Raw genomic sequence first — 17,549 nt, 5'->3', positions numbered from 1 at the left:
TCTGGATACAGTAGTTTCCCTGGTATGCCTGAAGACTCCATCGTTCCTTTTAGCAAGTGCACTGTTGCCTCGGTCACAAAATGTTTAATCCCGGTTGGGCAAAAGGTCCTGAAAACACCACTGGTTGCTCCCCAATGTGACCCTGTGGCACAGGCCCCCTACGTTCCTGCGAGTGTCCAAAGTCCGAACTCTCCGGATCCGCTGAGATGGCGGCGGGGCTCATCCGCGACCTGGCCGGCCGCAATTAATTTATACACAAAGGTTGCCCTTGAGGATTCACCACACACATAGAGGTTACCGCTCACGTTGCCGCAGGCAGGAAGAAAGCAGCATGTCTCAAGCCTTTAGTCAAGCCATACGCGTTTCGAGCAATACACGCTCTTGTTCACTGGCAATGATCGAGGAAGCAGGTAAGTTTGGAACACCAGATTTATTCAATTATAAGTCCCGCCTCCATGGGCGCGCAGGCATTCTGGATACAGTAGTTTCCCTGGTATGCCTGAAGACTCCATCGTTCCTTTTAGCAAGTGCACTGTTGCCTCGGTCACAAAATGTTTAATCCCGGTTGGGCAAAAGGTCCTGAAAACACCACTGGTTGCTCCCCAATGTGACCCTGTGGCACAGGCCCCCTACGTTCCTGCGAGTGTCCAAAGTCCGAACTCTCCGGATCCGCTGAGATGGCGGCGGGGCTCATCCGCGACCTGGCCGGCCGCAATTAATTTATACACAAAGGTTGCCCTTGAGGATTCACCACACACATAGAGGTTACCGCTCACGTTGCCGCAGGCAGGAAGAAAGCAGCATGTCTCAAGCCTTTAGTCAAGCCATACGCGTTTCGAGCAATACACGCTCTTGTTCACTGGCAATGATCGAGGAAGCAGGTAAGTTTGGAACACCAGATTTATTCAATTATAAGTCCCGCCTCCATGGGCGCGCAGGCATTCTGGATACAGTAGTTTCCCTGGTATGCCTGAAGACTCCATCGTTCCTTTTAGCAAGTGCACTGTTGCCTCGGTCACAAAATGTTTAATCCCGGTTGGGCAAAAGGTCCTGAAAACACCACTGGTTGCTCCCCAATGTGACCCTGTGGCACAGGCCCCCTACGTTCCTGCGAGTGTCCAAAGTCCGAACTCTCCGGATCCGCTGAGATGGCGGCGGGGCTCATCCGCGACCTGGCCGGCCGCAATTAATTTATACACAAAGGTTGCCCTTGAGGATTCACCACACACATAGAGGTTACCGCTCACGTTGCCGCAGGCAGGAAGAAAGCAGCATGTCTCAAGCCTTTAGTCAAGCCATACGCGTTTCGAGCAATACACGCTCTTGTTCACTGGCAATGATCGAGGAAGCAGGTAAGTTTGGAACACCAGATTTATTCAATTATAAGTCCCGCCTCCATGGGCGCGCAGGCATTCTGGATACAGTAGTTTCCCTGGTATGCCTGAAGACTCCATCGTTCCTTTTAGCAAGTGCACTGTTGCCTCGGTCACAAAATGTTTAATCCCGGTTGGGCAAAAGGTCCTGAAAACACCACTGGTTGCTCCCCAATGTGACCCTGTGGCACAGGCCCCCTACGTTCCTGCGAGTGTCCAAAGTCCGAACTCTCCGGATCCGCTGAGATGGCGGCGGGGCTCATCCGTGACCTGGCCGGCCGCAATTAATTTATACACAAAGGTTGCCCTTGAGGATTCACCACCCACATAGAGGTTGCCGCTCACGTTGCCGCAGGCAGGAAGAAAGCAGCATGTCTCAAGCCTTTAATCAAGCCATACGCGTTTCGAGCAAAACACGCTCTTGTTCACTGGCAATGATCGAGGAAGCAGGTAAGTTTGGAACACCAGATTTATTCAATTATAAGTCCCGCCTCCATGGGCGCGCAGGCATTCTGGATACAGTAGTTTCCCTGGTATGCCTGAAGACTCCATCGTTCCTTTTAGCAAGTGCACTGTTGCCTCGGTCACAAAATGTTTAATCCCGGTTGGGCAAAAGGTCCTGAAAACACCACTGGTTGCTCCCCAATGTGACCCTGTGGCACAGGCCCCCTACGTTCCTGCGAGTGTCCAAAGTCCGAACTCTCTGGATCCGCTGAGATGGCGGCGGGGCTCATCCGCGACCTGGCCGGCCGCAATTAATTTATACACAAAGGTTTCCCTTGAGGATTCACCACACACATAGAGGTTACCGCTCACGTTGCCGCAGGCAGGAAGAAAGCAGCATGTCTCAAGCCTTTAGTCAAGCCATACGCGTTTCGAGCAATACACGCTCTTGTTCACTGGCAATGATCGAGGAAGCAGGTAAGTTTGGAACACCAGATTTATTCAATTATAAGTCCCGCCTCCATGGGCGCGCAGGCATTCTGGATACAGTAGTTTCCCTGGTATGCCTGAAGACTCCATCGTTCCTTTTAGCAAGTGCACTGTTGCCTCGGTCACAAAATGTTTAATCCCGGTTGGGCAAAAGGTCCTGAAAACACCACTGGTTGCTCCCCAATGTGACCCTGTGGCACAGGCCCCCTACGTTCCTGCGAGTGTCCAAAGTCCGAACTCTCCGGATCCGCTGAGATGGCGGCGGGGCTCATCCGCGACCTGGCCGGCCGCAATTAATTTATACACAAAGGTTGCCCTTGAGGATTCACCACACACATAGAGGTTACCGCTCACGTTGCCGCAGGCAGGAAGAAAGCAGCATGTCTCAAGCCTTTAGTCAAGCCATACGCGTTTCGAGCAATACACGCTCTTGTTCACTGGCAATGATCGAGGAAGCAGGTAAGTTTGGAACACCAGATTTATTCAATTATAAGTCCCGCCTCCATGGGCGCGCAGGCATTCTGGATACAGTAGTTTCCCTGGTATGCCTGAAGACTCCATCGTTCCTTTTAGCAAGTGCACTGTTGCCTCGGTCACAAAATGTTTAATCCCGGTTTGGCAAAAGGTCCTGAAAACACCACTGGTTGCTCCCCAATGTGACCCTGTGGCACAGGCCCCCTACGTTCCTGCGAGTGTCCAAAGTCCGAGCTCTCCGGATCCGCTGAGATGGCGGCGGGGCTCATCCGCGACCTGGCCGGCCGCAATTAATTTATACACAAAGGTTGCCCTTGAGGATTCACCACACACATAGAGGTTACCGCTCACGTTGCCGCAGGCAGGAAGAAAGCAGCATGTCTCAAGCCTTTAGTCAAGCCATACGCGTTTCGAGCAATACACGCTCTTGTTCACTGGCAATGATCGAGGAAGCAGGTAAGTTTGGAACACCAGATTTATTCAATTATAAGTCCCGCCTCCATGGGCGCGCAGGCATTCTGGATACAGTAGTTTCCCTGGTATGCCTGAAGACTCCATCGTTCCTTTTACCAAGTGCACTGTTGCCTCGGTCACAAAATGTTTAATCCCGGTTGGGCAAAAGGTCCTGAAAACACCACTGGTTGCTCCCCAATGTGACCCTGTGGCACAGGCCCCCTACGTTCCTGCGAGTGTCCAAAGTCCGAACTCTCCGGATCCGCTGAGATGGCGGCGGGGCTCATCCGCGACCTGGCCGGCCGCAATTAATTTATACACAAAGGTTGCCCTTGAGGATTCACCACACACATAGAGGTTACCGCTCACGTTGCCGCAGGCAGGAAGAAAGCAGCATGTCTCAAGCCTTTAGTCAAGCCATACGCGTTTCGAGCAATACACGCTCTTGTTCACTGGCAATGATCGAGGAAGCAGGTAAGTTTGGAACACCAGATTTATTCAATTATAAGTCCCGCCTCCATGGGCGCGCAGGCATTCTGGATACAGTAGTTTCCCTGGTATGCCTGAAGACTCCATCATTCCTTTTAGCAAGTGCACTGTTGCCTCGGTCACAAAATGTTTAATCCCGGTTGGGCAAAAGGTCCTGAAAACACCACTGGTTGCTCCCCAATGTGACCCTGTGGCACAGGCCCCCTACGTTCCTGCGAGTGTCCAAAGTCCGAACTCTCCGGATCCGCTGAGATGGCGGCGGGGCTAATCCGCGACCTGGCCGGCCGCAATTAATTTATACACAAAGGTTGCCCTTGAGGATTCACCACACACATAGAGGTTACCGCTCACGTTGCCGCAGGCAGGAAGAAAGCAGCATGTCTCAAGCCTTTAGTCAAGCCATACGCGTTTCGAGCAATACACGCTCTTGTTCACTGACAATGATCGAGGAAGCAGGTAAGTTTGGAACACCAGATTTATTCAATTATAAGTCCCGCCTCCATGGGCGCGCAGGCATTCTGGATACAGTAGTTTCCCTGGTATGCCTGAAGACTCCATCGTTCCTTTTAGCAAGTGCACTGTTGCCTCGGTCACAAAATGTTTAATCCCGGTTGGGCAAAAGGTCCTGAAAACACCACTGGTTGCTCCCCAATGTGACCCTGTGGCACAGGCCCCCTACGTTCCTGCGAGTGTCCAAAGTCCGAACTCTCCGGATCCGCTGAGATGGCGGCGGGGCTCATCCGCGACCTGGCCGGCCGCAATTAATTTATACACAAAGGTTGCCCTTGAGGATTCACCACACACATAGAGGTTACCGCTCACGTTGCCGCAGGCAGGAAGAAAGCAGCATGTCTCAAGCCTTTAGTCAAGCCATACGCGTTTCGAGCAATACACGCTCTTGTTCACTGGCAATGATCGAGGAAGCAGGTAAGTTTGGAACACCAGATTTATTCAATTATAAGTCCCGCCTCCATGGGCGCGCAGGCATTCTGGATACAGTAGTTTCCCTGGTATGCCTGAAGACTCCATCGTTCCTTTTAGCAAGTGCACTGTTGCCTCGGTCACAAAATGTTTAATCCCGGTTGGGCAAAAGGTCCTGAAAACACCACTGGTTGCTCCCCAATGTGACCCTGTGGCACAGGCCCCCTACGTTCCTGCGAGTGTCCAAAGTCCGAACTCTCCGGATCCGCTGAGATGGCGGCGGGGCTCATCCGCGACCTGGCCGGCCGCAATTAATTTATACACAAAGGTTGCCCTTGAGGATTCACCACACACATAGAGGTTACCGCTCACGTTGCCGCAGGCAGGAAGAAAGCAGCATGTCTCAAGCCTTTAGTCAAGCCATACGCGTTTCGAGCAATACACGCTCTTGTTCACTGGCAATGATCGAGGAAGCAGGTAAGTTTGGAACACCAGATTTATTCAATTATAAGTCCCGCCTCCATGGGCGCGCAGGCATTCTGGATACAGTAGTTTCCCTGGTATGCCTGAAGACTCCATCGTTCCTTTTAGCAAGTGCACTGTTGCCTCGGTCACAAAATGTTTAATCCCGGTTGGGCAAAAGGTCCTGAAAACACCACTGGTTGCTCCCCAATGTGACCCTGTGGCACAGGCCCCCTACGTTCCTGCGAGTGTCCAAAGTCCGAACTCTCCGGATCCGCTGAGATGGCGGCGGGGCTCATCCGCGACCTGGCTGGCCGCAATTAATTTATACACAAAGGTTGCCCTTGAGGATTCACCACACACATAGAGGTTACCGCTCACGTTGTCGCAGGCAGGAAGAAAGCAGCATGTCTCAAGCCTTTAGTCAAGCCATACGCGTTTCGAGCAATACACGCTCTTGTTCACTGGCAATGATCGAGGAAGCAGGTAAGTTTGGAACACCAGATTTATTCAATTATAAGTCCCGCCTCCATGGGCGCGCAGGCATTCTGGATACAGTAGTTTCCCTGGTATGCCTGAAGACTCCATCGTTCCTTTTAGCAAGTGCACTGTTGCCTCGGTCACAAAATGTTTAATCCCGGTTGGGCAAAAGGTCCTGAAAACACCACTGGTTGCTCCCCAATGTGACCCTGTGGCACAGGCCCCCTACGTTCCTGCGAGTGTCCAAAGTCCGAACTCTCCGGATCCGCTGAGATGGCGGCGGGGCTCATCCGCGACCTGGCCGGCCGCATTTAATTTATACACAAAGGTTGCCCTTGAGGATTCACCACACACATAGAGGTTACCGCTCACATTGCCGCAGGCAGGAAGAAAGCAGCATGTCTCAAGCCTTTAGTCAAGCCATACGCGTTTCGAGCAATACACGCTCTTGTTCACTGGCAATGATCGAGGAAGCAGGTAAGTTTGGAACACCAGATTTATTCAATTATAAGTCCCGCCTCCATGGGCGCGCAGGCATTCTGGATACAGTAGTTTCCCTGGTATGCCTGAAGACTCCATCGTTCCTTTTAGCAAGTGCACTGTTGCCTCGGTCACAAAATGTTTAATCCCGGTTGGGCAAAAGGTCCTGAAAACACCACTGGTTGCTCCCCAATGTGACCCTGTGGCACAGGCCCCCTACGTTCCTGCGAGTGTCCAAAGTCCGAACTCTCCGGATCCGCTGAGATGGCGGCGGGGCTCATCCGCGACCTGGCCGGCCGCAATTAATTTATACACAAAGGTTGCCCTTGAGGATTCACCACACACATAGAGGTTACCGCTCACGTTGCCGCAGGCAGGAAGAAAGCAGCATGTCTCAAGCCTTTAGTCAAGCCATACGCGTTTCGAGCAATACACGCTCTTGTTCACTGGCAATGATCGAGGAAGCAGGTAAGTTTGGAACACCAGATTTATTCAATTATAAGTCCCGCCTCCATGGGCGCGCAGGCATTCTGGATACAGTAGTTTCCCTGGTATGCCTGAAGACTCCATCGTTCCTTTTAGCAAGTGCACTGTTGCCTCGGTCACAAAATGTTTAATCCCGGTTGGGCAAAAGGTCCTGAAAACACCACTGGTTGCTCCCCAATGTGACCCTGTGGCACAGGCCCCCTACGTTCCTGCGAGTGTCCAAAGTCCGAACTCTCCGGATCCGCTGAGATGGCGGCGGGGCTCATCCGCGACCTGGCCGGCCGCAATTAATTTATACACAAAGGTTGCCCTTGAGGATTCACCACACACATAGAGGTTACCGCTCACGTTGCCGCAGGCAGGAAGAAAGCAGCATGTCTCAAGCCTTTAGTCAAGCCATACGCGTTTCGAGCAATACACGCTCTTGTTCACTGGCAATGATCGAGGAAGCAGGTAAGTTTGGAACACCAGATTTATTCAATTATAAGTCCCGCCTCCATGGGCGCGCAGGCATTCTGGATACAGTAGTTTCCCTGGTATGCCTGAAGACTCCATCGTTCCTTTTAGCAAGTGCACTGTTGCCTCGGTCACAAAATGTTTAATATAGTTCGCTAAAATATTGACTTTTTTAAATGTCTTAAAAGTAATATAAAATTAATTAAATAATAAATATAATTAAGTAAAACATACTTAAAAATAATTTTAAAACGTTAAAATTAATAAATAATAAATGTAATGTAAAAAAAATAAACATGCATTTTTATTTTTTATTATATATATTAACTTAATATTAAAAACAATTAATATTTTAATGATGAAATTTATATATATATATATATATATATATATATATATATATATATATATATATCTCTATATATATATATATATATATATATATATACACACCTATAATTTTAGTACATTTTTTTTTAAATATGATAAGGTTAAAACATTAAAATAAACATTATTAAAAAAACAATATTTTACACTACATTAAATATAACAATACTAAATACGTTACATAGCGTAAAGGATACAATTACTATTTCCACTCCAACAAGTGGTACAGTAGGGAAAGTGTTGGATAGTGGGTGGTTAAAAATTACTATTCCTACTCTAGTGAGTGCAACAGTAGGGAAAGTGTAGGATAGTGGGAGGGTGAAAATTACTATTCCCCCTCCAATGAGTGCACCAGTAGGGAAAGTGCTGGATAGCGGGTTGGTAAAAAATACCATTCCCACTCCAGCGAATGCAACAGTAGCGAAAGTGTTGGATAGCGGGTGGGAATTTTTCAAAATTAATTCACCTCCCACCATTTTCCCTTTTAAACATCACCTACAATATTGTAAAATATAAATAAATTAACATATTTAATTAACAATTAATTAATCAACTAATAACAATTAACAATACAATTAATAACCATCAAATCTAAATTAATTCACACAATTAACACTATAAAATAACTTTTATAACTTTTAATAACAATTATATAAAACATATTAAAAATTACATTAAAATTAAATTACTTCCCACCCTACTCCCCTATCAACCTTCAACCCGCTCATAAAAAAGTACACAATTTACATATTTGCAAATTAATTATTAATAATGAATATCTAATTAATTACTAATTAATAAAAAAATAATGATTAAATACTACATTATTAATTATTTAATAAATTAATTAATTTACTTCCCACCTCATTCCCCTATAAACCCACAACCCGCTACAGAATTAAATTACACAAAAAGTAATTAACATATAATTAATTCATTCTAAATAATTCTTAAAAAATATATTATAATTAAATTACTTCTCACCCTATTCCCCTATAAACCTACAACTCGCTATGGAATTAAATTACGCAAAAAATTAATTAACATAAAATTCATTACTTAAAAAAAATTCAAACACACATTACAAAATAAATACATACTTTTAACACAAATACAAACATACAAATCACACAAAAACCGATATTAACGACGATATTTTGACAATCGATATTACTTTGATATTATTAAAATCGATATTTCTTAGCTGCATGTTGATATTCTTAACCACTATGTTTTTGCAAGCCGATATCCTGTCCACTCGATATTAAAAACGCGATATTTTGTCCGTTCGATATTTTTTATTCAATATTATGACTAGTTACCGTATTAACCTAGATTCATCACTCCAACTCCGCCCAGTGAATGGATGATGCCACTGTCCTACAAAGCTTAAGCACTTGATACTCAACCACATAAAACCAATTTGTTGGAAACCGGGCAACCGGGTTAGCAGTCACCAGGTTCCCAGCACAACGGTAGCTTGGCTCGAGCGGTTGGGGGTCAGGCACCGTGTTAAGCGTACGTCACACCCACACAATAACCATGCGTTCATCCATTCCAAAAACGACACTACACCGTAAAAATTATGCAAGTCAAGTTGAAAATATATATGTCTTTATCTTATTTTCTCTTAGTTGCAGATTTCATAACATAAATACAATACAATAGGATTTTTCTACAAAAGAGCAGGTCAAATAAATAATGCTACTTTGGAATTTCAATAAATCGGTTCAGATCCTCATTAAGCAAAGAATAAATAGATGTGCAATAAATATAGACAGCAAATAAATACAGTCAGACAATAAATACAGTGCAGGAATAAATTAGTGGAAGACAATTCCAACACTCCTCTAGCCCCTAGGATGGTCTTTTAGGGCTCCACGGGGCCTCAGACGCCCCCTCTACCACTTACTGCCCTTTTCACGATGATCGGCTCCGCTCGGCGCCGTGGCGATGTCGCTGGGCGGCCTCGTCTCGATGTCGCTGGGCGGTCTCGACTCGATGTCGCTGGGCGGTCTCGACTCGATGTCGCTGGGCGGCCTCGGCTCGATGTCGCTGGGCGGTCTCGACTCGATGTCGCTGGGCGGCCTCGGCTCGATGTCGCTGGATGGCCTCGTCTCGATGTCGCCTTCCGGCGTCGCAGGGACTCGGACTCCCCACTTCCTGGTGTCCCCGGAGTGCGATCTCCACTCCCGACCTCCGGCGCGCTTCACCTCAGTTTCCGGCGACTCCGGTGGGCGGACTTCACTCCCCCGTCGACGCCTCACCTCGACCTCAGGTGACTCCCGACTCGACCTCCGGCGCCTCTCCACGACCTCCGTCGGCGCCCTCACTCGACCTCGGGTTACTCCTTACTCGACCTCCGGTGACTCTCCACGACCTCTGTCGGCGCCCTCACTCGACCTCTGTCGGCTCCGGGTACGACATCTGCTCTCTGTCAGCGCCGCTTCTCGACCTCAGGCCCCAGGTCTCCAGGCTTCTCGACGTCAGGACTCTAGGAGGACACTGCTGAACAGGTCAGGAACTTGCTGTTCTTCTTCTTTAAGGCCTGTTTCAAATGTTCAGTCCTTTAAGATGGTTCTTCTGGTCTTGGTCCCACACAGGGCTCTAGGCTGGCTTGGTCAGTAGGGACTAGCATCAAGGGTGGGTTTCTGGACCCCACTCCAAGCACTGGTTTCCACCCCTGCTGCCTTACTCCGACCTCCTTCTAACTCTGTCCTCTCTCTTCTCCAGTCAGTTGCCAACTGCCACTCTGAGATGGCCTCCCAACATTCTAAACTGCCTCCCTCTGTCACAGGGTTCTAGAATGTTCTGGAAACCTCCAGTGGGTTCTGATGATGTCACAGGTGACAATGGGTGGCCACCATTTTGTGTCTCAGGCCCTCAGACAGAAGTTCCAGGGGTAGGGAAAATGGCTCCCTGACCCTGCATCAACACTAAAAAGCCTGGTGGTTCCCAAAAAGGAAAAATTATAACAGGGTTTGAGGCAAAAGTGGGACAAAATAAATAATGATGAGGAGGGACCACCCAAAGGGCTGACAGGTCTAACACGCGTCCCCCCCAGCTGAAAGTGGGGAGAGCTACCCAACCCCTTGGGAGTTCTCATCACTAAGGCGGAAATACCTTGAGAGACCGTCTGCATTGGCGTGGTCCACTCCCGGCCGATGTTCCACCTGAAAGTCCATTCCCTGTAGGGAGATAGACCACCTTAGCAACTTGGGATTCTCCCCCTTCATCTGCATCAGCCAACGAAGGGGTCTGTGGTCGGTCTGAACTAGGAACTGCGAGCCAAACAGGTATGGCCGCAACTTCTTCAGAGCCCATACCACTGCAAAGGCTTCACGCTCTATTGCACTCCACTTCTGTTCCCTGGGAAGTAGTCTCCGGGATAGGAAGACCAAGGGTTGATCCAGACCCTCTTCATTGAGTTGCGATAACACTGCCCCAATGCCATGTTCCGATGCATCCGTCTGGACAATGAACTCCTTGGAAAAATCTGGGGCCCTTAAGACCGGGGCCTCGCACATGGCTTGCTTCAGTTTCACAAAGGCCTGCTGACAAGCCTCCGTCCAGACTACCCGTCGAGGTTGCTTCTTGGACGTAAGCTCTGTGAGGGGGGCCACAATGGTCCCATACCCCTTCACGAAGCGGCGGTAGTATCCTGTGAGGCCCAGTAAAGCTCGGACCTCAGTCTGAGTATTGGGGGGTTCCCAGGCCATAATAGCCTCGATTTTCGCCTGGAGGGGTTGCACCGCTCCCCTACCCACCAAGTGTCCAAGGTACACTACCGACCCCTGCCCGATCTGGCATTTACTGGCCTTGATTGTTAACCCAGCTTGTTTCAGGGCCTGGAGAACAGTTTGCAGGTGACGCAAGTGATCCTCCCAGCTGTTACTGAAGACGGCAATGTCGTCCAGATAAGCAGCAGAGAAACTCTCCATTCCGGCGAGGATCTGGTTCACCAGACGCTGAAACGTGGCAGGGGCGTTCTTGAGCCCAAAGGGCATCACGCAGAACTGGTAGTGGCCCTTGGGCGTGGAGAAGGCTGACCTTTCCTTAGCTCCATCAGTCAGAGAGATCTGCCAGTACCCGGATGTAAGGTCAAAGGTACTCAAATATTGGGCAGCTCCCAGCCGGTCAATCAGTTCATCCGCCCTCGGGATCGGATGAGCATCAGTCTTGGTTACTGAATTCAGTCCCCGGTAGTCCACACAGAACCTCAGTTCCGGTTGGGCACCCGGTGGTGCAGCTTTTGGTACTAGTACCACCGGACTGGACCAGGGGCTGCTGGAAGGTTCAATCACTCCTAGCTCCAGCATCTTAGTGACTTCACTGTGAATGCTGGCCTTCACCTTGTCTGTCATCCGGTAGATCTTTGACTTCACAGGTGGGCTGTCTCCTGTGTCCACGTCATGGACGCACAGGTGAGTCCTACCCGGAACAAGGGAGAACAACGAAGAGTACTGCCCCAGGACCTGGCGGCAGTCCTCCTGCTGTTCAGGAGTTAGGGACGGGGAGAGAATCACTCCCTCCACCAACCCATCCTTCTCTTGAGACGCAAATAAGTCGGGGAGAGGCTCGCTTTCCACGTCCTCTGCTCCGTCAGTCACCATTAACAATATGACTTCGGGCCTCTCATGGTGGGGTTTGAGGCGGTTGGCATGCAGCACCCGTAGGGGCTGACGAGGGGTCTTCAGATCCACCAAGTAGGTAGCCTTACCCTTCTTCTCCAACACCTCAAAGGGTTCTGACCAGCGATCCTGGAGGGCGCTAAGCTCTCCTGGTTTGATCACCCACACCTTCTGGCCAGGCTCCAACTCCACCGGGTGAGCATTGTGGTCATACCACGCCTTCATCACTGCTTGGCTGGCTTCCAAGTTGTCAGAAGCTTGCTTCCACAACTTAGCCATTTGGCTCCGGAAGGCCAGCATGTAGCTCACCACGTCCTGGGGAAGCTTTCTGGGAGTTCTTTCCCATCCGTCTCTCACCAGGCTGAGAGGTCCACGCACAGGGTGCCCATACAAAAGCTCGAAGGGGCTGAAGCCCACTCCCTTCTGTGGCACTTCCCTGTAAGAAAACAATAGACAGGGTAGGAGGACGTCCCATTTCCTCCGCAGGCTTTCAGGCAGACTTCTGATCATGCCTTTCAAGGTCTTATTGAACCTCTCCACCAGACCATTGGTCTGGGGGTTGGTAAGGAGTGGTGAACCGGTAGGTCACTCCACACTCCTTCCATATCGCCCGCATGTATGCTGACATGAAGTTGGTCCCCCTGTCAGACACAACTTCCTTGGGAAAACCCACTCGGGTAAAGATTCCCATCAGGGCCCTAGCCACCACAGGTGCAGTAATGGTCCTCAGAGGTATGGCCTCTGGGTACCGTGTGGCATGATCCACCAGAACCAGGATAAACCTGTGACCAGCTGTAGTGGGCGGATCTAATGGACCCACAATGTCGATGCCCACCCTTTCAAAGGGGGTGCTAACGACAGGAAGTGGTTCCAGGGGAGCTTTCAGCTTGACCCCTGTTTTCCCACTGGCTTGACAAGACACACACGTCCGGCAGTAGGTGTCGGACGACACTTTCATCTGAGGCCAATAAAAGTGTGGGACAAGCCGGGCAAAGGTCTTGTCTTGCCCCAGGTGTCCTGCCAAGGGGATTTTATGAGCCAATTCCAGAAGGAAGGCTCGGTAACGTTGAGGGACAACCAAGGCCCATGACAATCCGTGCATGGGTGCCTTGGGTTCACTGTAGAGGAGGCCATCCTCCCAGTAAATGTGGTAGTTCCCCTCAACGTTCCCGGCTGCCTGGGCTTCGGCCTGTCGCCTCAGTCCCTCAAGGGTAGGACACTCCCTCTGGCCCTTGCAGAATTCCTCCCTGGTCGGCCCTCCCTCCACGTGCCACTCGGCCGGGATGGGTAGGTTCTCCAGGTTGGTAACATCCCCCTCCGCGGACTCCTGGTCCACCACCTCCGGTGGCCTATCCGTCACACGGGGCGCGGATGCCGAGGCAGGCTCCTCCTGCCCTCGGTTCTTCCCTTGGTCGGCAGCCGGCGGTGCCTTTGTTCCAGGCTCCCGCCTAAATGAACTCCCTCTCCGGGTAGTCGCAGACCTTGTGCTGACACAGGCCCAGTCAGGTGTACCCAGCATCTCAGCATGAGTCCGGTATTCCACCTCCTTCCAAGCATTGTGCTCCATGTCATTCCCCAGCAGACAATCGACTGGCACGGCAGGGCTTACGGCAACTCGAAGTAACCCGGCAACCCCTTCCCATTCAAATGGAACCTCGGCCACCGGATAGTGGCCCATTCTGCCGTCAGCCATCGCGGCAGGGTGGAGTACATGGGGAATCACCTGCTCTGGAGACACCAGTTGGCTACGTACCATAGCCATACTGGCTCCTGTGTCTCTCAGAGCCTCCCCTCTTTGGCCGTTGATGGTGACCCATTGCCCATACTTTGTGGTATTTGCGGGCACCTGGATCTTAGGAACCATCTCCCGTTCTCCCAGGGACACTAAAGTGACACCCGCCCACTCCCTTCCCTTATTTAAAGGCATCTCCTCCCCGAGCACTACACTAGCTACTCCGGGGGCCTTTCCTCCGATGGGAGGGGGTGGTCTTTTCGGGCACTTCACATCTCCCTTATAGTGTCCGACACCACCGCACTCGAAGCAATGGACAACCCTTGGCTGCTGACTCTGGCCAGGATTAGGGTTTCTGGGTGGGTTAGCCCTAGGGGTGAATCCTGTTCCCTTCCCTTGGAAACTATTTTGGGGGCCTTTAGAGAACTCCGTTTTCTTTTCCCCTCCCTCTTTCTTCTGGGGGGCGCCCTGTCCGGTCCTTTGAGAGTCCCCTCCAGTCCCCCTTGTGGACACTCGGGTACTAGCCCAAATGTCCGCCTCCTCAGCAAGCTTCCGGGGATTGGTCAGCTTGCTATCCACCAGGTGTTGACGCAGTTCAGGGAAACATTTTTCGAGCAGGTGTTCCTTCAACATCAAATCAAACAACCCCTCGTAGTCCCTCACCTCACTGCCCTGTATCCAACCCTCCAATGCCTTCTTTGCATAGTCCAGGAAATCCACCCAATTCTGTGTGCCCAGTTTGTGGCTACCCCGGAACTTCTGTCTGTACTTCTCGGGTGTTAGTCCAAACTTCCTCACGAGCGCCACTTTCATGGTGGGGTAGTGGGTCTGCTCATCCTGCTCCAGGGCCAATAATGTATCCCTACCAGCTGGAGGCATGTATCTATACAATCCCCCTCCCCAATATTTCTCTGGAACCCCATGGACTCTTAAAGAGACCTCATAGGCTGCTAGCCACCTGGCGATATCATCACCCGCACTATAGCTAGCTACTATGGTGCCGATCACGATCCGGCAAAAAATTCCCCCGTGCGACTCGTATCGGGTCTTTTTACCGTACGAATCGTACAAGTGCCGTACGAACTGGCAATCACGATTCGCATGGTAAAAAGTCCATACGAACCGCACTGGGAATCATTCCCCACACGTCCTCGGGTCGGAAAATGTGTCCGACACGTCCTCGGACGATTTACCGTACAAACGTGAAAATCCAAGTCCGACCGAGGAATCACGATCCATCCCGTGCGTCCGAGGTTACAACCGTATGGAAAAAACACCGTCCGCACCGAACTCCTACAGCAACCATGGAGACATGTGCCCGCATACGCGCCCAACACTCCCCCCAGCCCCCGTACGTCCGACACGTACCCCCCGTATATGTATACCCCCACCCGTCTAGGTACACCCCATGACGTTCCAGTCGAACCCCCACCCCAGTACGTGTCATAGCCCCGTCTACCTACACCCCAGTACGTCCCAGTCGTACCCCCACCCCAGTACGTGTTGTACCACCGTCAATGTACACCCCCCCACCCCAGTACGTGTCGTACCATCGTCTATGTACACCCCAGTACGTTCCAGTCGTACCCCCACCCCAGTACGTGTCGTACCACCGTCAATGTACACCCCCCCACCCCAGTACGTGTCTTACCACCGTCAATGTACACCCCCCACCCCTGGACGTGTCGTACCCCCCTGTACCTACACCCCAGTACGTTCCAGTCGTACCCCCACCCCAGGACGTGTCGTACCACCGTCAATGTACACCCCCCCACCCCAGTACGTGTCGTACCACCGTCAATGTACACCCCCCCACCCCAGTACGTGTCGTACCCCCCGTGTACCTACACCCCAGTACGTTCCAGTCGTACCCCCACCCCAGGACGTGTCGTACCACCGTCAATGTACACCCCCCCACCCCAGTACGTGTCGTACCACCGTCAATGTACACCCCCCACCCCTGGACGTGTCGTACCACCGTCCATGTACACCCCCCCACCCCAGTACGTGTCTTACCACCGTCAATGTACACCCCCCACCCCTGGACGTGTCGTACCCCCCTGTACCTACACCCCAGTATGTTCCAGTCGTACCCCCACCCCAGGACGTGTCGTACCACCGTCAATGTACACCCCCCCACCCCAGTACGTGTCGTACCACCGTCAATGTACACCCCCCCACCCCAGTACGTGTCGTACCACCGTCAATGTACACCCCCCACCCCTGGACGTGTCGTACCACCGTCCATGTACCTACACCCCAGTACGTTCCAGTCGTACCCCCACCCCAGTACGTGTCGTACCACCGTCAATGTACACCCCCCCACCCCAGTACGTGTCGTACCACCGTCAATGTACACCCCCCACCCCTGGACGTGTCGTACCACCGTCCATGTACACCCCCCCACCCCAGTACGTGTCTTACCACCGTCAATGTACACCCCCCACCCCTGGACGTGTCGTACCCCCCTGTACCTACACCCCAGTACGTTCCAGTCGTACCCCCACCCCAGGACGTGTCGTACCACCGTCAATGTACACCCCCCCACCCCAGTACGTGTCGTACCACCGTCAATGTACACCCCCCACCCCTGGACGTGTCGTACCACCGTCCATGTACACCCCAGTACGTTCCAGTCGTACCCCCACCCCAGTACGTGTCGTACCACCGTCAATGTACACCCCCCCACCCCAGTACGTGTCGTACCACCGTCAATGTACACCCCCCACCCCTGGACGTGTCGTACCCCCCGTGTACCTACACCCCAGTACGTTCCAGTCGTACCCCCACCCCTGGACGTGTCGTACCACCGTCAATGTACACCCCCCACCCCTGGACGTGTCGTACCACCGTCCATGTACACCCCAGTACGTTCCAGTCGTACCCCCACCCCAGTACGTGTCGTACCACCGTCAATGTACACCCCCCCACCCCAGTACGTGTCTTACCACCGTCAATGTACACCCCCCACCCCTGGACGTGTCGTACCCCCCTGTACCTACACCCCAGTACGTTCCAGTCGTACCCCCACCCCAGGACGTGTCGTACCACCGTCAATGTACACCCCCCCACCCCAGTACGTGTCGTACCACCGTCAATGTACACCCCCCACCCCTGGACGTGTCGTACCACCATCCATGTACACCCCAGTACGTTCCAGTCGTACCCCCACCCCAGTACGTGTCGTACCACCGTCAATGTACACCCCCCCACCCCAGTACGTGTCGTACCACCGTCAATGTACACCCCCCACCCCTGGACGTGTCGTACCCCCCGTGTACCTACACCCCAGTACGTTCCAGTCGTACCCCCACCCCTGGACGTGTCGTACCCCCCTGTACCTACACCCCAGTACGTTCCAGTCGTACCCCCACCCCAGTACGTTCCAGTCGTACCCCCACCCCAGTACGTTCCTGGCGCACCCCCAACACAACCTCCTAAGTACGGAGCGCACCCCATGCCCCAACATCACAACCGCATGTACGAGTCTTACAAAGCCACACACAAGGACGAAATCGTACAACCAAATGGCCCATGTACACACCGTACACACGCTCAAAACGCACGTACACAACCAGGACAAAATAAAACAACACAAGAATACACCATTCGAAAGGCACACAGCCACTAAACATGGCCAACAACCACTAAAATAACACAATCACTGACCTGCAACTGCCAAAAACAAACAGAGGCCCAATACACCACCACTCCTTATAACACACCCACCCAAAATTCAAAAACTGCCACACCCACCCATGGACCAATAAAAAGGGCCCACACACACAAACC

Source organism: Triturus cristatus, chromosome 2_2 (assembly GCF_964204655.1).
Source record: "Triturus cristatus chromosome 2_2, aTriCri1.1, whole genome shotgun sequence".
NCBI lineage: Eukaryota > Metazoa > Chordata > Amphibia > Caudata > Salamandridae > Triturus > Triturus cristatus.
This window is presented reverse-complemented; position numbering follows the sequence as displayed.